This window comes from Macaca nemestrina, chromosome 11 (assembly GCF_043159975.1).
Source record: "Macaca nemestrina isolate mMacNem1 chromosome 11, mMacNem.hap1, whole genome shotgun sequence".
Taxonomy (NCBI): Eukaryota; Metazoa; Chordata; class Mammalia; order Primates; family Cercopithecidae; genus Macaca; species Macaca nemestrina.
Window position 1 is genome coordinate 94298969 of NC_092135.1, and position 25189 is coordinate 94324157.

The 25189-nt window shown below is 39.9% G+C and overlaps 1 protein-coding gene across 5 annotated transcripts in view; it reads right to left on the reverse strand.

Annotated features, from left to right (window-relative positions):
- The window catches only part of LOC105468168 (HECT, C2 and WW domain containing E3 ubiquitin protein ligase 2), a 384482-nt gene that overhangs the window by 318205 nt on the left and 41088 nt on the right, over positions 1 to 25189 (reverse strand). The gene's annotated exons all lie outside the window — the stretch shown is intronic.

Sequence of the window (25189 nt, forward strand, 5' to 3'; positions counted from 1 at the left end):
TTCAATTATATAAATGCATTATCAAATAATTAATTAAATATTAAGTTAACATTGGTACCTATATTATTAAAAATTGACTGGTGGAAAGCAGAGTCAACTGTATTATTTTAAATTACATATATTAAATTACATAAAAACAACATTACACTATTCTGTTCTCCACACAGGAGGCAGAACATACTTGGCCTCCCCTATTTAAAACTGATTTCTTGCCCGAAGCAACCAAACACTAATAGATTTGCAAAGTCAGTGGTGAGAATCAGTGGCAGAAACACCAGGACTAGAACCTTGGTATCCTGGAATTATAACCCGGGCCTCAACCAACCAGAACACGATGCTCCTTCAAAAGCAAAACAAAACAAAGCAAAAAAGGAAGGCTTTTCTATTGTGCACATCCAAGGCATTGTCAGCACATCACTGTTTCATTGTTCTGCCCATTCTTCACGGGAGCAGTCACAATTATGTGGTCATGCCTGGTTCTTTTCCTAATGCTAATAGAAGAATGAAGAGAAAGAATTCCACATCCCTGTAACTTTTCATTCTGCAGAACTCTGAATTTACTATTTAAATGTTTCATTCAAAAACTTGGGTAACAATGAATGAGAACAGTCAGGTATCCGGAAACTCTCCGGCTTTCTCTTTTTCTATATTAGTGAAATGCTCCAAAAACTGTCAAATGAGACTTCCTTTATCTGTGCAGGGAGTTGTGGTTACCCAGAACCAGGAACGTGATTTGACTAATGAGAGCAATTCTGGCCATGACTCTCTCACCGTTTTCTCAGAAACAGAAATCAAATGAGATTGAAGCTTATAACCACAAGTAGAAGCCACACCATGCAGAATCAATGTGCCTACACACAATTACACTGTAATATTTCAGACAAAAGAATGTTCTGGTATTCCAAAGCAAAACCATCCTACTAAGAACTCAAAGGACTTCTGGCTCTTGTGTATCTCCGCACGTGCTGCCAGCAGTGATCAAGAACGATATTTTGGAAGGGGAATATGGTAACATATTCAGGAGGAAAATCATGTTGCCATCTCCCTTCACACTTCGGTGAGTTACTCAACTTTGTTTGGTAATAGAAACTCATATAAATTATTATTAATGCATTTAAAAGGTATTTTATTATCACTGAAAAAGACTTGAGGTGGATTCTGGTCTTTCCGCCACTAATTCTCTTTGTGATCTCGGGCAAGTCACAACCCACCTGAACTTCTTCATCTGTCACACAGTAATAATGCCCCTCATGCCAGGCTCAAACCGTCACAAGGATTTAAAAAATTAACAGAGAAGAATGCTACACAAACATACATAAATATTACATTGTTATGAATAGATGGCCAGGGCCTTAGGACAAGGAGTGTGTTCATGTTCATCCATACTCTCCTTCCCTCTTCGATGGCTGGAATCCAGACATGGGGATGGCCAGCTACAACCACGCCAGTGAACAAGTCTACACTAGGAGATAACAATTTGGAAAGTACCTGAGTGACCACAAAGAGCAACAATGTCTGGCCACCTGGCCCACTCATACTGGAATTGTCACATGAGAAACAAACATCTCTGTTCTTTTGGCCATTTTCTTTTCTTTTTTTTTTTTTTTTTTTTTTTTTGAGACGGAGTCTCGCTCTGTCACCCAGGCTGGAGTGCAGTGGCCAGATCTCAGCTCACTGCAAGCTCCGCCTCCCGGGTTCAGGCCATTCTCCTGCCTCAGCCTCCCGAGTAGCTGGGACTACAGGTGCCCGCCACCTCGCCCAGCTAGTTTTTTGTATTTTTTTTTTAGTAGAGACAGGGTTTCACTGTGTTAGCCAGGATGGTCTCGATCTCCTGACCTTGTGATCCACCCATCTCGGCCTCCCAAAGTGCTGGGATTACAAGCTTGAGCCACCGCGCCTGGCCAAGGCCATTTTCTTATTGGATTTCTTTGTCATGTCAGCCTGCCCTAACTAATACAGTTATTAACTGAAGGTCACAAATGAACCCAGGCAAATCAAATCCCACTCCTACTTGTTTTATTTGGCCCTAACAATGTTGGCCTACTCAGTATCCTGTTTGCATGTTTGCTTACTTTTTACTTAGACATCAACATGTAAAAATTAGATTTCATATAAGAATCCAAGATTCTTTGGAAAAAGAAAAAAAGTCAGAAGATTTGGCAACAATTAATTCTTATTTACAAATGGCAACACTTGCCTGGAACTGAATAGACTTGTCCTTTTTAAAGGGGGCATGTGCTATCCAGTTCCCCAAAACCTCCCACTCTTATAGCAAGCCTGCTTTATTTAGTTTTCCTGTTCTAAGTAAGCCTTGGTAAATATTTGACTTTGCAACCCTCATTAAATAAATGTGTGGACATTTAGAATTCCAGGGATGCATACAATGTTATGAAGCTCGGGCCTAGACAGTAATAGATTAAAATAATTTCTACCAAACTCCTCTCCATGAAGTTCTGCCTACTAATTATATTATGCCTAACAGATAACCATCCCAACAGAGTCCAGACCACCACCATATCCTTTCTCACCTGGATTACAGCAACAGCCTAACTGACCTTCCAGCCTTCCATCTTGCTCTCCTATTCATTCATGGCATTAAAACCAGTGCCACCTTTATAAATTGCAAGCTTAATTCCCTCTTTTCAAATGGTTTCATGTTTCCCTTTGGATAAATCCTAAACTCCTTAACATGATTTAGTGAGCTGTCTTATAATCTACTTTAAAACACAGTAAGACAGTTATTTAGTTATTCGTAAACAACTAAATATAACAATTCAAGTTCCCTAATCAGTAATTTACTCTTACTAGCATTGCAAGGACGCTATGGAGGTGTCCACTCTCCACAAGCCACTATACCAAATCCTAACTGCTATGGGAGGGAAATAAACTTCTGTCTTGTTTGATTCACTGTAATTTGTGTCCTCCTTGTTGCAGTACCTTAAAGTATGTTCTAACACTACACCCAGTGTTTCTCATTTCCTTAAATACACTATCCTCTTACCAAGAGTTCTTGCACATGTTCTTCCCTCTGGAACTCTCCCACCTCCTAACCTTCATCTGGCCAACTTCTACTTCACTTCTCACTTCCTCCGTGATATTATCCCTAACCTTAAGACTGGGTTCCATTTCCCTTGATATGTATTCTAATAGCAGACTTCTCTCTGACTTTCAGTTGTCATTTTATGCACTGTGGTTCATTAATTAGTGTAAGGGATGCCAGAAATAATGTTTCATTAGTGAAATGAGTGATCAAGATAAAAAGAGCCCAAGTTCCAGAATGACCTTTAAGAGGAGAGCTGCCTATCACCCTGGTTTGTTGACTAATTCCAGACTATTTCATGAGGGGAAATAAACTTCTGTCTTGTTCGATCTACTGTAATATGGAGTGACTTTATTACAGCAGCTTAGCTTGTACTTTAACAAATACACTAACCGTATTATTATTAAATGTTTTTGGCCAGGTGCGGTGGCTCAGGCCTGTAATCACAACACTTTGGGAGGCTGAGGTGGGCAGAACACAAGGTCAGAAGTTCGAGACCAGCCTGGCCAACATAATGAAATCCCATCTCTACTAAAAGTACAATACAAAAAGTTAGCTGGGCATGGTGACAGGCAACTGTAATCCCTGTTACTCAGGAGGCTGAGGCAGGAGAATAGCTTGAACCCAGGAAGTGGAGGTTGCAGTGTCCTGAGATCGTGCCACTGCACTCCAGCCCGGGCGACAGTGTGAGACTCTGCCTCAAAAAAAAAAAAAAAAAAAAAAGTTTTTCAGGATAAGACCATGCTCTCTCTTACTTCTGAGCCTTTGCACATGCTGTTACCTATGCTCAGAATACTTTACCACCTCTTAATGTTAACCTAGTTAACTTATTAGCCTCTGGATCACTATTTAAAAATCGTCTTCTTAGAGAGACTCTCCCTAATCTTGAAGGTCCATTAGATCCCTATCACATACTCCAATAGAAGACCCTGTACCCTCTCATCATCACTTCAACATATTTCACTGCTCTTAGTTTTCTAAAAGTCTCAAAAGCACTATATGCTCCTTGAAGGAAGAAATCACATCACACTTATTTATTGCTGCACTTGCAACACCTAGCAATGTGCCCTGCACACAACTGGCATCTAACATTATGATCTTCCCAGTGTGGCAATTCCTCGGGGCTCTAAAACTAGAAATATCATTTGACCCAGCAATCCCATTACTAGGTATATACCCAAAGGATTATAAATCATTCTACTATAAAGGCACATGCATATGTATGTTTATTACAGCACTATTCACAATAGCAAAGACTTGGAACCAACCCAAATGTCCATCAATGATAGACTGGATAAAGAAAATGTGGCACATATACACCATGGAATACTATGCAGCCATAAAACAGGATGAGTTCATGTCCTTTGCAGGGACATGGATGAAGCTGGAAACCATCATTCTCAGCAAACTATCGCAAGAACAAAAAACCAAACACCAGATGTTCTCACTCATAAGTGGGAGTTGAACAAGGAGGACACATGGACACAGGGAGGGGAACACCACATACTGGGGCCTGTCAGAGGGTAGGGGTCTAGGGGAGGGATAGCATTAGGAGAAATACCTAATGTAGGTGACGGGCTGATGGGTGCATCAAAACACCATAGCACGTGTATACCTATGTCATAAAACTGCACATTCTGCACATGTACCCCAGAACTTAAAATATAATAATTTTAAAAATAGTATGTGCAATAGGGAATATAAGTTAGTATTTTATTTAAAAATTACCATCTTCCAGGGCACATTCCTCCATGCTGGCTACAATGACCTCTGGAAAGATCTTATCAACTACTTTGCTATCATCTATATTTATTGCTTAAATTATTTTATTTTACTTACAGTAACCCTAGTAAGGAGAAGGAGAGCAAAGAGGTGGGGAAAAGAGGAGGAGGAGGGACAGACTAATTTGGCATAACTTAGCATGGCTCAGTGAACTCTTCTGTCTAGGTTGCTCCCCAAGATATCTTATTAAGAAAATACATTCAAAATATTTGGGGAAGGAAGTTGAAGAAAGTCAGATAACATACAGTTTCTTCAGCTATCATACTAATATTTTTTAGGTCCATACCATGTAATTTTTCTGGTGTGGAGACCAACTGAATATCCCTTTACTATTCTTACCTTAAATAAGATTGCAATTGTATCTTAGCCATGTTTGTTTTAAGACCAAAACAGATGCTTAGCTACTATATTTTAATTATTTGTGGTAACCAGGAATTGGCCAGCTGATCTTTTGGTGAACTTACAAATTATAATGCTATGAAAATGTTCAAACTGGTAATCTTAACCTCTGCAGAGAAACTGTAGCAAAGATCCCTATGTTGATTACGAATTAGCAACCAATGACCGCTATCTATTTCCAGTGTTAAGTTTCTAGCATATAAATGTTTATTACTGACGTTGGATAGAGCCCCTTCCATAACAGGAAGCAACTTCAACCACCACAAATGATACTTGCCCTTTAAATTATTTTGAATCACAGCAGCCAAGAGACTACTCATCTTTTGTGTGTGTGTGTGTGTGTGTGTGTGTGTGTGTGTGTGTGTGTGTGTGTGTTTCTTTTATCTAATTCTCAATCCTTTCTCCACCCTTCTGCCTTCCCCTTCAGTTTGCAGGCTGCAGGATGGAAGAGCTTCTATTCCTTAATCTCAGCAAAATCATATGTATCCTTGTCCATGACACTGGAAAAGGAATATATAGGTGTAATTTCATTCTTTATTTTCCATTAACAACATGTTTAACTAGACAAGAAGTTCTGTTACTGTCACCTTAAACTAGCCTGATTTTTTTCTGGCTCAACTTGTCTCACTATAAAACAGTTATAAGGTCAATGCTAGATTCGAGAACTTAATTAAGTGTGTAAGATGAAAGCTTTACAACTGCTTCCATTTCGCTTTGTATCAAGAAAAAGAAACTAAATTTTGCTTGGGACTAAAATAGAATACTAGCCTTTTGGAAAATAATTATTGTACATAATTTATACCCTCATTGCTATGAACCACCTTACCTAGTACATCTGCTACTTTGATAGTGTTCATGAGCTGTCAGCTGGACTGAGGATTTGATTTGTTTTTCTGTTGCTGCTCCCTGATTTATTGTTGCACACTATTTCTGGAATCCTGATTTCATTTGCTTTCACCGATAATATGTATCTTCTAAGAAGTTCCAACTTTGTGTCTAAACTAAATGAGACCAGACAATTTGAAAGTAGTATGTGTAACTTTAGCATCCTTTACAAGATCGGGTATTTATAGTTCTATTTCACAGAAGTATTTCCTGACCACAGGAAAGCTTCAGTCTTACTGTAAATGAGTCTTCAGTGTACGTCAGGGGCTCCTGTCCTTGCGCAGGAAAAAAAAAAAAAAAAAACCTTTACTCTGTTTTGTTCTTCAATTATGTAGCCCTTCCCAACTCATGCACTAAACTACTCGTATGTCAGCATTAATAAACAGGTATAAATTATTAGTAGCAACGAACTCTGAGATCTCAATTCATTGAGTGTGAAAAACACTAGGGAGGAATTTGTTACTTTTCTCCTCTTTAAATAATATATAGCCTAAGGAGCATGGAAGAATCTTTTCAGCCTCAGAAATGAGAACGGGGTTGAAATGATAGCTGAATTTTCTTCTAGTCTCTGATGCCTCACTCCATCTCCCATAAATATCAGAAGAGAGTCTGCATATTCTGGTAAATGTAGGCCAGCTGCTGTGACGCAGAAGGGAGAGCTGGGGCTTTGAGATATAAATTTTTCAAAGAGCTAAAAGTAGCACCCAAGAACCTGCTTAACACAATCGCCTGCCCCGGTCTCAGAAAGCACTTCCATTGTCAGTCTCTACTGTGAAACAAGATGCTGCTTCCTTTGCCTACTCCAGTGGCTTCACCTGGCAGGGCGTGGCTGACTAGAATGAGCAGGGTAGGGTAGGTGTCTCACTGAAGCGCAAGATACCAAAATCAAGTCCTATTTCAATTGCCACTTAGTTCCCCACATCTTAATGGAGAAATTTTTGAAACAGCAAATACTAACTTAACAAAGTGGCTAACTCCCCAACTAATGTATGTCCCCTTCAATCTATACCAATTTGCACAACAAAATGACTAGCAAGAAAACAATTGTCAATATAACAACAACAACAAAAAATCCCACTCTCCTTCAACTGCTAAAAATGCTAGCCCCTAAAAACTCATATTTAAAGCTTCATCAGTTTCATTTTTCACAACACTCCCATAAGAGAAAAAAATAGATTTCCCAGTTTGTGAAAATCAGTCCTGTATTCATAAAGCTGGCAAAGACTCCAAATGAAGAAACACAAAATCAAGATCAGTACTAAACTAGATGTGGGTGGATCCTTGCCACCACTGTGAGAACTGCAGCCTGTTTACCATGCTAGTTTTGTTATTTCTTGAGCGCCACTTCAAACATAATGCATAGGAAAGGACAAGATTCCAAATACATCAATGTTAAAAATGTAATACCACACCACATCAAATTTACATGCAACGGTTAGAGTGGTGAGCTTGGTATAATGCCTTGGATAACATATTAAAAGACAAGAGACTTGCTAAAGGCAAATTATAAGGCAATTTAATTATAAGGCTGAAGCACACTGCATTTACATCCTATAAGTGAGAATGCTGCATCAAAATCCCTTATCCCCTTACCACATACCTTTCTGGGTCTAATGTCTGTGGCAGAGTCAAACCTAAACAGGTACATAATAGTCCTGGATCTTCTCTACCTTACCCTCTCCTCATCGATCCCGAATCATCACAGTCACCTTGGAAATGCAGAGGTGCTATGAGTTCAAAACTAGCAAAAATAAAGTTAGAGAAAGCAGAAACAATTTAGAAGAAGAGACTCCAGGGACAAACTGCCATAAATTATTTTATGTTTTCCCTTCACTTTTGTCTAGAATGTTTGAAATGGCTCATTTTGTTATGATACATTGCCTGAGATGTCATCAATTAGAGATCTGAGTTAACAAGTATTACGTGTTAAAAAAACAAACAAACAAACAAACAAACTACCTCCAGGGGGATCACTAGACTATGAAAAATACAATCAGATTGCTTTCCACCTATCAAAGAACCACAGAGGGAAAAGAATGGTTGATAGAGGCTAAATAATTTGGGAGCACTTTAGAACAACCTGGAAAGGTAATGTGTGCCCTTAGGACTTATATGACTTCCTAAAAACTCAAGGTTTTGGAAAATAAATACCAATTTTTCTACACGGCCAAGGGTGGGCATGAAGGACACACTGAACAAGCCGATGATTAATAGATCTCATGGACCAGTAACCTGATCTGTAAACACTTTGATGTTCCTATAAAAACACACGGGATGGGACCCTCTGGCTTTCAAGAACTTCTGAGTTCATTAGTTTTCTTGGTACATCTAGATGCATGGTTTGCCACTCTGAACTGTAATAGCTGTGACAGTATTCTGCATAAGGGACGACTGTAAAAGCCACTGGACTACATGAGAGAGCTGGAAAGATTAGAAATGTCAGTGGGCACTTGTTTTCCGGAGGATGTATCTAAAGCCCACAGATACTAAAAGCTGGCATGCTCAGCCTCACAGAACTCCTGCTGCCTAGGTATCTCTGCTCCAACCAACCTTCAAAATTCCTCTACTGACAAGCAAAGAAGCAATTTTAAAAAACTCTTGTTCTTGATAACCACTAGAGTCTGCTATTTTGTTCCTAGACCCCCTCCCAGGACTAACCTCCAGCTTGAAGGAAAAAAGGAGATTATAGATCTCAAAAAGTCACCCAGCAAATAATCTTCAGGAGCACATAATCCAACTCTCTGGACTAGTGGCTAAGAGCCACAGAGTCAGTTACTCCCATCATTAATCTGCTAAAAGGCTACTGTGCTATTCAAACTGAGCATCAACACACCAAGTTAGAAGGCCACTGCAACTCATTTGATCTTTGATGGCTGCATCGGTGGTTGTGCTGGATGAAAGACAGCAGCCACTGTAACTGAGCAAGTCCAGAGCTCCCCAAATTCACTAGGGACACAAATCACCCACATCTCATGGCTTAATCATCTAATCTCAAACATAGGAGGCCAGGAAAGATGAAATTAGTAAAAAGAAAGCAGGGGCAAAAACCAATTCCTTTCTGTTCAATTTTGCCTAAAATCATTTTCATCCTAGGAAGAAGGAAGAAAGCTATTCTTCTTCCTTCTCCCTCCATATCTCAGGCCTCCTGCTCCTAGGAAAGAACAATTCAGTTCCATATGCGGTGAATGATGAGCTTTGGTGGAAGAACCTGAACATCTAAACACTACAATAGAGTTTCCGGGAAAATGTGCTCCTAGACATAAACAGAAAACTGACAAAGCGATACTGGGGAAACCTGTGTGGAAACTGAGAATGTGCTTTCCATGTATGGGACAGGGTGGGAGGTAGGAAGATGGAAAGCCTCGCAATGGAAGCCAGTAAATCCAAGAGGAATTTAAACATCCAACCCAGAGACCGGCGAGTTACATTCAAAACGTTTCTAATTCAGTTGAAGCTGGAGATCAGGAGGCAGCAAAGCTCTTGGCCTGCCCAGCAGACCAGACAGGGCACAGACGATTATAGTTATGAAAACATGTCTAGAAAACCAGGGACAGCATGAACCAGGACGGAGAACAGGAGACGCTGAGGTGTGGCTGAATGGTACTGGTGTCAGAGGCTTTCGAACCAGAGCAACTCCATCTTGAGTGAGGGCTAGAAAAACGAGGCTGAGACTTGCTGGGCTGCATTCTCAGAAAGTCAGGCATTCCTAGCCTATAGATGTTTATGGTTAAGGGAACAAATTAATAATGTTTACTAAACAGACCCAGGCTTGGGAGTGTCCAGATATCCCAATATCTGGAGAACAAAGGCATTCCTAATTTTTCTTTAAAGATAATAATATTGATTCTTGCAAAATACAGTAATTGAGAAAATTAATCCTTTATCACAAACCCTTGTAGCAGAGCCCATCTCCCTATATATACCAGCATTGTATCCAGGGAGCCTCCTACTCTGTCTATGGAGTAGCTGTCCTTTCACCACTATACTTTATTAATAAATTTGCTTTTACTTTGCGCTGCAGACTTGCCCTGAATTCTTTCTTGTGGGAGATCCAAGAACCCTCTCTTGGGGTCTGGATCGGGACCCCTGTCCCGTAACACTCGTACTCAACAGAAAGACAAAGGAGTCCCACAGAGATAGTCAAGTACCTGCATTGCCGTTTCTCTACCTTACAAAGATTGCTCCCCTGTAACCTCCCCACCTCCTTTCACAAAACGATTTGACCTGAGGCATATCCTCCACTTTTTCTGATAAAGGCAAACAAAGGAGGTGATAAAGGAGCCAGTGGCTGTCAATTTTTAGAGTATCACTGAGCACTTGGAGAGCTTGTTTAAAATTAAGAACGCCAGGCCCTGCCCCAAGAGATTGTGTGATACAAGCAGTTCTGGATCACACTTTGGCAAACACTGAACTGCGGTGGGGGCAGTAAAAAGGGTAATATGCTAGCTGGCGCAGCAGCCCTACATTCATTCTGGCAGCATAAAAGGTACCCCACACTTAGCAGTCCTCAGAGAGGTTTCGGGAAAGTTCTTTACACTCCTGTCCCACAGTACATTTTTGGGAGATTTAGGATGGCAGCTTAGATTAGTCTTGTATCAGGGAAGCCACCCTGGAGTTTGGTTAGTCCCAGACTTAGCCAGTGCCCCTCTATACCCAGCCTTGAGTATGTAAGAAAAAAATGACTTGTCTTATTAAAACTTTCAGTTTTAAAAACTATAACAGTCTCATGAGCCAACATGTTCTGACAATTTTGTTTTTGCTCGTATAGGTTTTTCTCCCAAGTACCTTCATTTTATACGAAGGACAGCTCCGGTGATAAGAGAGAAAGGACAGCTTGCAGGCTGCTAATCAAAACTCACCAGCAATAAAAGCTTAGCAGTCACCTAGGAACCAGCCGCCTCCTCTCTACCAATCAACGCACCACCACAGCAGTTTCCTCGGAGCTCAAGTACTCTTTCAAAGAGGAAAAAATAAGGGTTTCCTAAATGTCCCTGAAAAAAAGACACCAAGTGCTTCCAACAGTGAGAAGTGGTGGTCAGAAAGGGGAGACTCCATTCAACTTTTTTAGTGCTAAAAGTAAGGAACGATTGCCCAACAGGCATGAATAGTGGCAGAAGTCCAGAAGTGCCCTGGAGTCTTAAGCCCAGACTGAAGATAGTTTGGTGGAGAAACTCTGAACACTCCTAAGTTCTTGTCTGGGGCGCTCAGGCCCTATAGGATCTCGGGCAAAATCACTTAACCTCTGAGACTGATTTTTACAAATCTGTGAAATGAGGGAACTCTTCCCTCCCATCCTTCCTCACAGGAAACGGTAAGGCTTACATGTCAGGAAACATGTGACAATGTTCCGTAAAATGTTAGTCAATAAACAAATACTTTTACGTGGGCTGGGCGCGGTGGGTCATACCTGTAATCCCAGCACTTTGGGAGGCTGAGGCAGGCGGATCTTGAGGTCAGGAGATGGAGACCATCCTGGCTAACACGGTGAAACCCCGTCTCTACTAAAAATACAAAAAATTAGCCGGGCGTGGTGGGGGGTGCCTGTAGTCCCAGCTACTCGGGAGGCTGAGGCAGGAGAATGGCGTGAACCCGGGAGGCGTAGCTTGCAGTGAGCCCAGATCGCCCCACTGCACTCCAGCCTGGGCGACAGAGCGAGACTCCGTCTCAAAAAAAAAAAAAAAAGGAAAAAAGAAAACAAACACTTTTATGTGTAGCAAAAATGGGCGAGTAGTCTCACATGAGAGTCCCTTTGGAAGGGCTTGAACTTGCCTTAAATCTTCCTCAACCAAATAAGTATTTTGTTTATTAGTGCTTGAGAGAATCTGAATATAAGGTAGGTTCAATAGCACAAAAGGAAAGGAATTTTACTACTTTTAAAAATATAAAGTGAAGAGGCTACCTCTGAGCACTGCAAGGATATGTGGTACATGAATATGCCTTATTTAATTACAGAGAATTCCAAAACTGATGTTATCTTCTGTTTTGTTTTTCCCATGTAAAAAGGTAGGGATGTTTCCCAAGCTATTCAGGACAGTGGATGAATGAGCAGTCACTTTGTTTGTAAGTAGGTACAGTTGGAGCACAATGTACGTACTGTCTGAACTACTTTGACAGAACTAGGCTTTTTAATGTAACAAGTCAACTTGAGTTGTACTATATTTTTGGGAATTCACTCACTACAACTTGTGACTGTAAATACTGTACTGCAAATGTTTTGTACTTTTCCCTCAATACAATTTTCGGGGGAAAAAATATTAAAAATTTTTTAATAAATATTTTATCATCATGACTGTTACTCCTTTAAACTTTTTAAAAACTGAAAGAGCAAGTAGTTGTTCTACTTATTAATGACTTACTTATCAATCTTTAAATTATACTCCCCTAGAGAAATCTGTTAATGTCAATGACATAGATCAGAATTTAATAATCAAGTAAGAAAGGGGTATTTGTGTCTAAGGAATATATATTTCTTTTTCCTTCTTTTTTTTTTAATTTTTATTTTTAGAGACAGGATCTCACTCTGTCACCTACGCTGGAGTACAGTGGCAAGATCATAGCTCACAGTTCACTGTCATCTTGAACTTCTGGCTCAAGCATCCTCCTGCCTCAACCTCCCAAGTGGCTGAGACTACAAGAGTACAACACCATGCCTGACTAATTTTTTAATGTTTTTGTAAAGACGGGGCCTCGCTCTGTTGCCCAGGCTGGTCTTGAACTCCTGGCCTCAAGCAATCCTCCTACTTCAAAGCTCTGGGTTTATAAGCATGAGCCACTGCACCTGACCAGGAATCTAAATTTCAGACATCATCATCTTTTACCATGTATTTTTTCTAATATAATGAATAGGAGTCACTATGAGTAAGCACAGTATTTTTAATCACTACACTTTCTCCACAGGATAATCATACAAAGAAATGGCTGTTCATCCTATTTACTGATGACAGAGAATGTGATTATCAGGAACTAGAAAGAAAAAACAAAGCAAACTTGTAAATGTAGCATCTTGCCAAGAGACTGAACATAAAACAATCCATCAATGTTCCCTTCCATCAGTTAGTATCTTTATACTACAAATTCCTTTATCAACCTCATTCGGGCCGAGCGCAGTGGCTCACACCTGTAATCCCAGCACTTTGGGAGGCTGAGTCGGGCAGATCATGAGGTCAGGAGATCGAGACCATCCTGGCTAACACAGTGAAACCCCGCCTCTACTAAAAATACAAAAAGTTAGCCGGGCGTGGTGGAGGGCACCTGAAGTCCCAGCTACTCGGGAGACTGAGGCAGGAGAATGGCATAAACCCTGGAGGCAGAGCGTGCAGTGAGCTGAGATCGTGCCACTGCACTCCAGCCTGAGCGACAGAGCGAGACTCCATCTCAAAAAAATAAAAAATAAAAAAACACCTCATCCAAGTTAACCTTCACTAACCAACCACCCAAATCACCAATGCTCTTCATTTCCTCTGTAAGACCATAAGATATGCTGAGTGATACCCACTGGACCTCCTAGGAGTGGCTCTGCAGGCTGCCTGTGCACCTCTGTACCTATCAGCTGGGTTGGCTGCCCTCAAAAGCCAACTGTATTTGTTAACAAACCTCTTTATGCCAGCTCTACTTGTTATTGTAATTATGTAACATAATTAATATTATGTAATTTAATTGTATAATTTTATATTATGTAAACCACAAAAATTTGAGAGCAAAAGAAAAAGTGATTATATCTATGGAAACCAAGTTAGATGCTCTGGAAAGATTTAGTAAAAGGCAGGTAACTAAAAATACTTCTGTCAAATTCAGAATGGCTAGAGGACTGGGAGAAATCTTAAAATTCTAGAAGAAATCTTATCTCAGATTGCTTCCCAAGAGGCTTTAAGTCCTTTGTCTAATGAGGAAAGCATGGAGGAAGGCTTATGGGTATGGCTTCTGCAAGAAATCCCAGAGGAACTCAAATTAGCAGATGCGGGCTCAAAGAGAAGACCTCAGTTTTATATCAAAAGATTAGTGAGTGTGCATAAAGAATAATTTAATCACCTTTCATGACTCTCTGCTTTAACTGATTAGTTATGTTTAAAGATCCCTATAAGAAAACATTTAAAAGTTTTCTTTTTGCTTTCATTCCAAAACTACAAGTCCAAAACCAGAGGGACTCTATCTCTTGAAAACAAACTCCTTCCAACACCTGAACACCTTTTCAGAAAAAGGTACAACATTTTCAATAGTATGCAAGAACTATTTAAAGGAATAATTGCAGAAAAAAAGAAATTTTACTTTTATATTTGGTAAATATATAAATAGCAGAACAAACTGAAAAGAAATGAAATGTAACACAAAAAAAGACAAAGGTTGTAATCCCAGCACTTTGGGAGGCCGAGGCAGTCGGATCACTAGGTCAGGAGACCGAGACCATCCTGGCTAACATGGTGAAACCCCGTCTTTACTAAAAATACAAAAATTAGCTGGGCATGGTGGCGGGCGTCTGTAGTCCCAACTACTCGGGAGGCTGAGGCAGGAGAACGGCGTGAACCCAGGAGGTAGAGCTTGCAGTGAGCGGAGATCATGCCACTGCACTCTAGCCTGGGGGACAGAGTGAGACTCTGTCTCAACAAAAAAAAAAGGCAAAGCTGTTGGGCACGGTGGCTCACGCCTGTAATCCCAGCACTGCGGGAGGCCGAGGCAGGCAGATCATGAGGTCAGGAGTTCGAGACCGGCCTGGCCAACATGGAGAAACCCCGTCTCTACTAAAAAAATACAAAAATTAGCCAGACGTGGTGGTGCGCACCTGTAGTCCTAGCTACTCAGGAGGCTGAGGCAGGAAAATTGCTTGAACCCAGGAATCGAAGGTTGCAGTGAGCTGAGATCAGGCCACTACATTCCAGCCTGGGCGACAGAGTGAGACTCTGTCTCAGGAAAAAAAAAAAAAAAGACAAAGGCACACATTTTTTAAAAGTACGGTAAACAAGAGAGAAGAACAAAAGAACTAGAATTAAAACCACACTAGAGAAAGGACATAGAGAAAGGCAAACCCAACACTGGAAAACCAAATGACATGAAAAATAAACATTAAGAAAAATAAGCAGCAGTTAAAACTTAAGTATTGAAAAAGTTCCTACTGACATGGGAAATTGCTCCTAGCATGATTTTTAGATAGTTTATTCATATTTTTAGAAAAAGTAACATATGCACATGGTACAACATTCAAAGGCAATAAGATGGTAAATATTGAAAAGTCTCCCTTACACCCTTTTCTGTCAGCCACCCATTCCTCTCCCAGAAGCAACCACTGTTAACAGATTCTTCTGTTTGCTTCTAGGGACAGTCCATGTATACAAGCAGGTGGGTATGAAAATAATATAAATGTAGGATACAAAGATCTATATGTGCATATATATAAATATATCTAGATAGATACAGGGATACACAGAGAAAGACATATCTATCTCTCTATATATCTATATATCTAATAAAATATAGGTATTATATATCTAATATATATCTATACATAGATATAGATATATCTAATATATACCCATATGTAATATATATCTATAGATACAGATAGCTATATATTATATATTTATATATTAATGATATATAGGTATTATATATATCTAATATATATAAAATCAGGCCTCGAAATTCAGTTGTAATACATACACACACAGAGAAAGGAAAAGAGGACAACAGTAAGTTTGTCAAATATTAGCAGTTACTATCACTGGGAGGTGGTATTTCAGTGATTTTTATTTTTTCTTTATGCCTTTTCATATTTTCCAGATTCTATGCAGTAATCAAATATTGCTATAGTCAGAAAATATTTTAGACATCAATAGTTCAGTTAAGTACAAATCTACAAGTGAAGTGTCACATATTTAGATGCCTGCAACTTCTTAGAATTAAAAATTTATATATTTCCTACACAAAACATTCAAGATACATTTTAAAGGCCTACCCAGAAACACAAATCTGGAAATATTATAATGTATTTTTAATGTATTTGTAAATGTGCATATAATTATATACTCAATGTAAAATGCCATACACAAATGTTAAATTATTGATCTTATTATAGATGTGCAGAAGCAGAGGTAATTACAAAAATTTAACTTTAATGTTGCCATCCTTCTCAGTATGTAATCAACCTGGTGTGCTGCTGTTCATATTCTAAGGCATGGTTTAGAAACTTTTGTTTTTTTCTTTTTTATTTTTCTTTTGAGATGGAGTCTCGCTCTGTCGCCCAGGCTGGAGTGTGGCGCGATCTTGGCTCACTGCAACTTCCGCCTGCTGGGTTCAAGCAATTCTCCTGCCTCAGCCTCCCGAGTAGCTGGGATTACAGGTATGGGCCACCACGTCCAGCTAATTTTTTGTATTTTTAGTAGAGACGTAGTTTCACCATGCTAGGCAGACTGGTCTCAAATTCCTGACCTTGCGATCTGCCCGCCTAGGCCTCCCAAAGTGCTGGGATTACAGGTGTGAGCCATTGCACCCAGCCAGGAACTTTTCTTAGAAAGACAGGTAAATTGATAATAAAGTATCTAGAGAGGCTGAGGCAGCATTCTCAGGGCATTCGATTCATCTACCCATGAGGCAGCCCCATGTTTCCACATTCCGGGACTCTGCTAGGTAAAGGGGATACAAAGATGAAGGAGGCAAAGTGACTACCTCAGGCAGCTCTCAAAGCAGGCACTATAAAAACTACAGCCAGCATTAACGAGAGTAACCAGTTTTCCTCAGAAGAATTGACACAGCTTCACTCAGATCAAGACCAGAAGTGTGGCCTTGCTCTTACCCCAAGGCCCCACGCAGGCCTCTGTGGGATGGCATGCCTCCAGCCCAGCCTCTAGCAGGACCAAGTGCCCAACTCAAGCTGGCTCCCCTTCCTCAGCCTCATGAGCCCCTGAAAGGCAGGCTAGAGTGGTTAGTGAGGTCCCATTTGTCCTTGAGCTAAGAAACATGAGTCCCTCAGTGTGAAAAGGAAAGGAAGGGGAGAGATGGACGGGCAAGACCTGAACAGCCATCCCCTCTCCTTTCACAGCGTACATCTACGACTCCCCAATGCCTGACTGCTGTAACCATTTCAGTTGAGCGTTGCTGGAAAGTCTCAGCCCACTGTTGCAAAACTACCTCACAATTCCACAGGTACCGCCATTTCTGAGAAATGAATTTCAACCCAAGTCATTTGCACAGCACGATGTAGGAATGGGATAAATAATGGTGCTACTTCTCAAACAGCAAGTCAAATCACAGGTCCCTGGAGAGTATTTCTATTAAACACAAAGCTGGCCAGATGACAGGTCCAATCAGTTGTGGCAATTCCATCTTCCTGTTGCCACACCCTTTTTAAAAACTGGCATACCACCACACAGTGTCGTAATCTGTGTGGGAATTCAACAGTAAAGAACAGGGGCTGGGGGAAGAGGGAACGGCAAAGGAAAAAAGGCCCTACAGGACCTCAAACCTCATACCTTGCTTTGCTCAAGTTCAGACTTTGCTTCTTAGCCAGGGAAGCTTAGGAACCCCATGAGTTGCCACATTCTGAGTAGACCCCTCTCTCAAGGGCAAGCTCACTTTAGTGAAACTCATAAGATCTACATGTGAGTGGGTGTGTGGATGTGTGTGTGTGTGATCACACATACCCAAACACAAAGAATGCCAATGTATTCCTTGACAGGGAAAACTCTGCTTCCTGTAAGCGCATCACATGGAAATCAAATAATAGAACAACAGAGGAAACCTGCAATGTCTACCTATTCAAATCTATGCCCTCTTACAAAATCACAAAATTTTACTTGCGGGAACCACTCATCACCCATGATGAGAATTTACAGTTTAGATGGTTGGGTGGGCACATGTTCCAGGACTGGCCAGTCTCAGTAATCAGTCGGATTGCTAAAGGTAAGGATATGAGCTGGAACACACTGAGGGCCATATCAAGGAGAGAGCATTGACTGAAAGCCCAACAGGAGAGCAGAAGGAAGAAATGGAGACAGCCATAGCCCGACAACATCACTTTACATCAGAGTCAAGCCATGCCTGAGACCAAGGTACCTCCTGAACTTTTCACTAATAAGAGGCAATGAATTCCCTTTTTACTTAAGCCACTTCAAGGTGGGTTTGTATCTATCTCTTGCAAACAAAAAGTCCTGATTAATAGATGAGAGTTTTGATAGGGAAAATGGAACTGGCTAAGGAGAGTTTGTAATATGATTTGAATATTTAATCAGCATTAGCTGAAAGCATTTACATCAGGGCAGGCCAGGGATCATCCTTAGGCATATTGCTGTGACACCTAACCAAGCGCACCTGCCACTAACACAGTCCTCTGAAACCATGCTCTTACATTTAGTCAGCTCTGGCAGGCCTGCAAGTCACTCTGTCTCTGCTCCATTACATAATAACTTTAAAATTTAACTCTCAGAGAGCAATCAGATTTCCCCTGTTTCCAAGTTCTTAAGAGGATGCATCACTTGGTCCCAAGTACTGAGAGTAATTGAAAACCACTTAATAGATTATAAAATTCTATGTTGCCCAAGAGAACTCAATTCCTCCAAATTAAATGCAATGAATTCATTCCAGTGAATTCTGGCATCAAAAAATCACTTACAGTAGCAAAATGACATACTCAATAGTTTCCAAGATACATATATATCTTTGACTGTATCTTTGACGACATTTTCAATTACAGAGAACACATCGCTCATACTTTAATGAAGGTGAGTTCTTTAAACTCACATCATTTCGAACACAAGGAGTTGTTTATGCTCACCGCTATAAGAAATTCACCGGACAAGATAAAAGTGCATGTTTGCAAGTTTAGCTCCTATTACAGCTACCTTTTATGCAAATGAAAGTTTCTTCCTTATAGGCACAACTCCTGTCTGTGGTTAGATTCTTTGAGGACCCCCCCTTAGTGCCACTTCCCAGCTCCTTGTCTTAATTAACCCAAGCCACAAAGAGAAGCAATTAGTTCTCTCCTCAAACCTTTGTCATCATTTGTTTACACGTCTACCCTAATAGACTTCAGAGGATTTCATGACCAGTCTAGCACAGTGTCTAGCAGACGCTCTGTAAACATTAGTCAAATGGATTTAATTAATTAAACTTGTCAGAATTTTACCAGAATATCTGGCTTGTGGCTTTTATGTCATTGTTTGGTTTCAAGCATCAAGGAAAGTATTGGAGAGAAGACTTAGTAATCTGGTGTGTGACTTCCCTTTAAGAAACAGTTTATGGTGCACAAGTTATCAATCTTTGCGAAATGTATCCTGCAACCCTGGCTACAGCTATCTGGATCAGGGGTTGGTACTTGACCTACCTAAAGGTTTCAGCTCTGGACTGGGCATGAGAAAGACCACTGGCTTCAAGGTGGTCAGGCATGAGAGCTCAACCCCATGGGTGATAAACTGTACTGAACGTGATTAGGCAATACAACAAGATTCTTTTTCAGAGCATTTGAACGCAACTGGTACAGAAAGAGCTGTTACATAGGAGAAGGACAGCAAAAAAAGAGAAAGTAAAAACTGAAACTCTAAAGCAGGAGAGGCCAAGAATAAGTAAAAGCTATGAGGACACTAGAGAGAAAAGACCATATACAACTGCGGAGAAAGAGGAGAAGGAAAAGACACAGAAAGAAGCTGAAGTAAGCATCGGGAAAGTACAACCAGCCACTGTTATGTGACCTGAAACTTCATCTACAATATAGTATGAAGACTCAGTTAATAAAAGGGCCACATTAAGAGACGGCTACTGTCTCTTCAAGTTTTCTGCTATCTTTACCTCTAGTAAAGAGCTGAAGTTCTCAGTTACCAAAATGGATATCAGAAATAAAGAAATGGGTTTTTATTGTTAAAATCTGAGATGTTCAAGACTTGTGAATTGACTAGAAATACTTCAGGGGCACCCCGGCATTCCATGATGGGCTACAACCTGGCATGTTCAGAAGGCTGGACTCAAGAATAGTACCCTAGGAGGGATACTGCACTCAGGCACAATTCAGATGGAAGGTTCTGGCTGTCCAAGGCCAACTGTAAGTTTAACTGAATCCTGCCTTTATAATATAAAACTTCATATTTGCCCCACGTGAACCTCTTAAACAATGCAAGGAACACCTAAAAGGGCGAGTCATAGACTCTATCAAACTTATAAAATAGGTTGTAGGTGTACTTTTGTGTCCTCTTACAAATAAAGATTTGCTTTCACGTCTGAGGGTGGGGGTGTTGGTAGGATAATATAGTTTTCACCTGCCTCTAACTAGTGGTGCGTATTAGTTGTGGATATAGATTCAGGTGCCACCACACAGAAACCAAGAAGTAAGGTGGCTTGAACAGGAGCAATATTTATGTTTCACATTTAACAGTCAAGAGGTAAGCAAGACACTGGAAGGGCTTCCACTTCTACCTCCAGGTGGCTGTTTCAAGTCTCACCATCTCCCAGTCAGCAGGAAGGGAAATGGCTAGATTTTCCCCGTTGGCTAGATCTCATCACATGATCATATCCAGCTTCACGGTCAGTGAGGAAACTCATCTCTATACCAGCAACTGAGGGGCAACTGAGTGGAATCATATTGTTAAGACATCACTTGGGGGACCTCTTCCCTGGACAACTCTCATCACCTGAGGGAATTCGAGTGAGGTCTTCTTCACAGCCTGGATGATTTTAATCCAAATGCAACTCATTGCTTAACTAACACCAATAAGAAAATCCACTGTGGGCCAGGCACAGTGGCTCACACCTGTAATCCCAGCATTTTGGGAGGCTAAGTCGGGTGGATCACTTGAGGTCAGGAGTTCAAGACCAGCCTGGCCAATATGTTGAAACCCTATCTATACTAAAATACAAAAATTAGCCCGGCTGTGGTGGTTGCCTGCCTGTAATCCCAGCTACTCAGGAGGCTGAGGCAGGAGAATAGCATGAACTGAGGAGGTGGAGGTTGCAGTGAGCCAAGATTGCGCCAGTGCACTCCAGCCTGGGTAACAGAGCAAGACTCCATCTCAAAAAAAAAACAGAAGAAGAAGAAAAAGAAAAAAGAAATCCACTAATCTTACATAATACAGATGCTTACAAAAAGAGGAAAAAACACCAAAAAAAATAGTCAGGGCTCTGAAAGATAATTCGATAACTATTATGTTAAACGAAAGCTGGATGACTTGAGGATAAACTACATCCTTGCTCCCAGCCTTCAATCACTTTAATTAGAAATTCCTGAGTCACATGGGAAAGCTAACTGCACCTGCTCTACTTTGAAAAACCCCAAAACAGGTCATTGTAATAAGTAAATCCACTGACTAAAAGATAAAACGTTTGTCAGTCTTCTGAACTGTTACTTTATTAGGACTGCCATAAGAAATACCACAGCCTGGGTGGCTTAAACAACAGAAATGTATTTTTCCACAGTTCTGGAGGCTGGAAGCCCACAGTCGAGGTGTCGGCAGGGTTGGTTCCTTCTTGAGGCTGTGAGGGAAGAATCTGCTCTTCCCTCACCTTGGCTTATAGGTGGCAGTTTTTCTCCTATGTCTCCTCACATACTCTTCCCTCTGTGCATGTACCTCTGCCCATATTTCCCCTTTTTATAAGGACACCAGTTATATCAGATTAAGGCCCACCCTAATGACCTCTTTCCAACTTCATTACCTCTTTAACACACCTACCTCCAGCTAAGGTCACATTACAAGGTGTTGGCACTTCAACATGTGAACTTTGCAGGGGACACAAACCAGCCCCACAAACTTAGAAACCCTTTACATCTCAGACTGAATAATACATACTCACTATGATAGTCATTTTATCCTCTTAAAAGCCTTTTTATTGGAAAATACAATAGATTTGGAAAATGCTAAGACATCAATCTACAGTATAACAAATAATTATAAAGGAAACGCCTGCATAACTGCCATCCAGGTCAAAAAACAGCACGGTCAGCAGTCTGGGACCCCTGTATGCCCTTTCCGGGTCACATGCCCCTCCCTCCTCCAGGAGGTCTCACTATCGTTACTTTAAGGAAAATGACTTCTTTTCTTTCCTTCATGGTTTTACCACTTTTAAATGTATCCCAAACACAATACAGTTTGGTTTTTGAACTGCATGTGAGTGGAACGATATTGTAATACATTATTTAGGGTCTTCTTTCACTCAAGATATTTGTAAGATTCATCCATGTAATTACATTTTTAAATGATTTCAAAGAATATTCCATTAACCTAAATCCAACTTAGCTGGTCAACACTGCATTTTCTGATATTTGCCAGTCTTGCTCTTTTTTTTTTTTTTTTTTTTTAACATCCTCACATCCTTCAATGTCTACATCAAAGTTAAATTTACACATTGAAACTACTATGACTACAACTCACTTTTTGTAGTTTTTATCTTACAAAAACCACTTTTTGTTTAAAGCTCCTACAGACAGATCATAATACAAGCAATTTTCTTCAGCAATGCCTCCACAGATATTTTCCCAGAAAAACTGAAAAAGAAACGATACTCATAAAAAAGTATATTTACCAATCGACCTGATATGTTTCAGGCAATGCTATAATATTCTAAACTGAACTGGCCTATAGATTCTTTCTCCCAAAGTGTGTTAATGGCAAGGTAAAGGTGAAAGAGGGCGTGATTCAGTGGTTGAAGGGGACAGGCATTTGCAGGGTCTGGCTAACAAGCTTCACTGATGAACACAGAATCTTCCATGTAACCTGCCAGACTGTGCTGACTTTAGAGGCTTGCCCAATTCTTGTTGGATTTTCAGCAGAGAATATTTGCTTCTTAATCGATTCAACTTGAGGTTTCCTCAGTGCTCTGACCTTGCCTACAAAGACTGGAATTGGACACTAGTTTGGTTAACTCATCTACCAGCCATAGATAGACTGACTGACTCTCTTTCACTTCATATTCTAAGCTTGGTCTCTAATTCCTGCTTAGAAGTCTCCATCCAGACTTCATTTCCTAGTCCTGATGATCAGCGGTATTTTCTGATTGTAATTTAAATACAAGTTCGAACAGTGATGTGACTCCTCTACAAAATGAATCACAGTTGGGAAGTTGTTTTCCCTGTCATTCCAGATATATCTCTATGAAGTAGAAACCAGCTAAGTAAAAAAAAAAAAAAAAAAAAAAAAAATTAAGAAACATGACAGTTTCATTGAAAATTCTTTAAGAAAACAGTTTTTCCTTTTAAAATTACTATTGCTTTTTAGTGTCTATAAGTATTACTAGGAATAAAGTGAAAGCCACCCTTATTTCTAATACTCAGAGACATTTTGCCATATATCCTTCCAGACTTTTCTTTTCTATTCATAAATACACAGGTAAATTGATAACAAAAATGAGAACATGTTATAAATGCTATTTTGTGACTACCTTTATTGCCTTAAAAATAAATTGCAGAGACCACCTTGTGGTAATAAATTTTTCCTTATAGTGTCATTTTAAGTGGCAAAATAGAATTCTATTGTAAGAATGTACTATAATTTATTAGGCATCTATTTAAATAATCTCTTTCAGGAAGATGTATACATGATCAATGAGAACATCCAATTCTTATCTTCTGCCTTAGCAGTTTGTTATAGCTTAAGACCAAATACAGTCAACTGGAAGAACCTTAGTTACAACCAAGAAGACTAATGACTAAAAAAGAATTTTTAGTAAGATCAATAAAGATTTTTAATCTTTCATGCCTTATTGCTAGCATATACACAAGACAGTGCCAAACATTCAAACTTCCAATTAGGATGAAATCTAAGCGTCTGTCGTTTTATCCAGTAAAAATTCCACTGCCTCCGATGGCAACTAAGAAGTTAAATGAAATCCAAATGTTCCTCTCATCTCCATCACAACAGACCAGATAAATAGCTCCATAGGCTACATAAGTTTAGAAGAAGCCAAAGAAATGCAATACATCTGGGACCAAAAGAATAAAAGTTTCACAATGAAAACAGCTCAGAGCCACACCCACTTCGTTTTATTAGGAAGAAACACAGTCACGCTTACAGCCAAGGACAGAGGCAGGAGAAAATTAAGTGAAAAGAAATAGTTAAGTAAATACTCTTTTTTGCAAACATTTGTATGAGACCTTAAAAGACCAAAAAAAAAGCCAAGCTATTGTTAAAAAGTGATAATCTATAGAAAACACAACTATTTTGAATCACTCCACTCTAGAAAATGTAAAGACTAATATTCATAGACACGACCTAGCAGAACTTGGCTTCTGTTTACTCTAAAACTCTCTTCCAGATGATAAATCAAAATACACAAATGTCTGGATTTAACATGTTTCTTTATACAGGTATAATATAATTTTTCCCTGCACATACTACATAAAGAAAGATTTAACATCTCTGCAGTTTAAGTTCATCTAAATATAGCATCTGATAACTTTGTTTAAATGGTAAACATGACTTCTTAATTTCTTTTAAGCTTAAGTGTACAATAATTGCTCTCTGATTTGAAAGAGAATCAATATGAATTCAAAATTACACTAAATTTTGAGGAAACAATAATATTCAGTCAGGCATTCTTTTCATAGGCCTCTGCAATCTGTCTTCAGGATCCAAATTTGCCTGGAGCTCTCTTCTGCAAGGTCATCAGCTGACTTTCTTCATATGCAATACTTCTTTTTATTTTCCTAGCATTTCTTACTGTCAACTATCACTTCCCCAGCCTTCATGACAACATACCATCCTGAATCACTTCTCACCCTTCTCTACCTATCTGAGTTAATTCAAACATTACCCAGAGCGTATTAAGACAGCACCACAGGACTAGGTCCTATAGGTAAAGAGGAAACGAGGCATGACCTGTCCTTGAGAAGAGAGATGCAGGAAACTAATATTTCAACACAAAATGATAAGAATTATAATGCATGGCCAAGTTGACATGGTAGTACCAGGGAGAGATATTTAAGTTGTAAATCAAACTTAAAGATTTATGGTTAAAGAAAGTGTCTTAAAGGTTGTGCAGCTGACCAATCAGGTTTTGTGAGAAAACGTTTATATTCTCCCAACAAAGTGACCCTTAGGCCCTTGGCTGCCTGGAAATCCTTCCAAATTTTATCCCGGCAGCTTTCTGGTCCACTTTCATGCAACTATTTCTTACTTT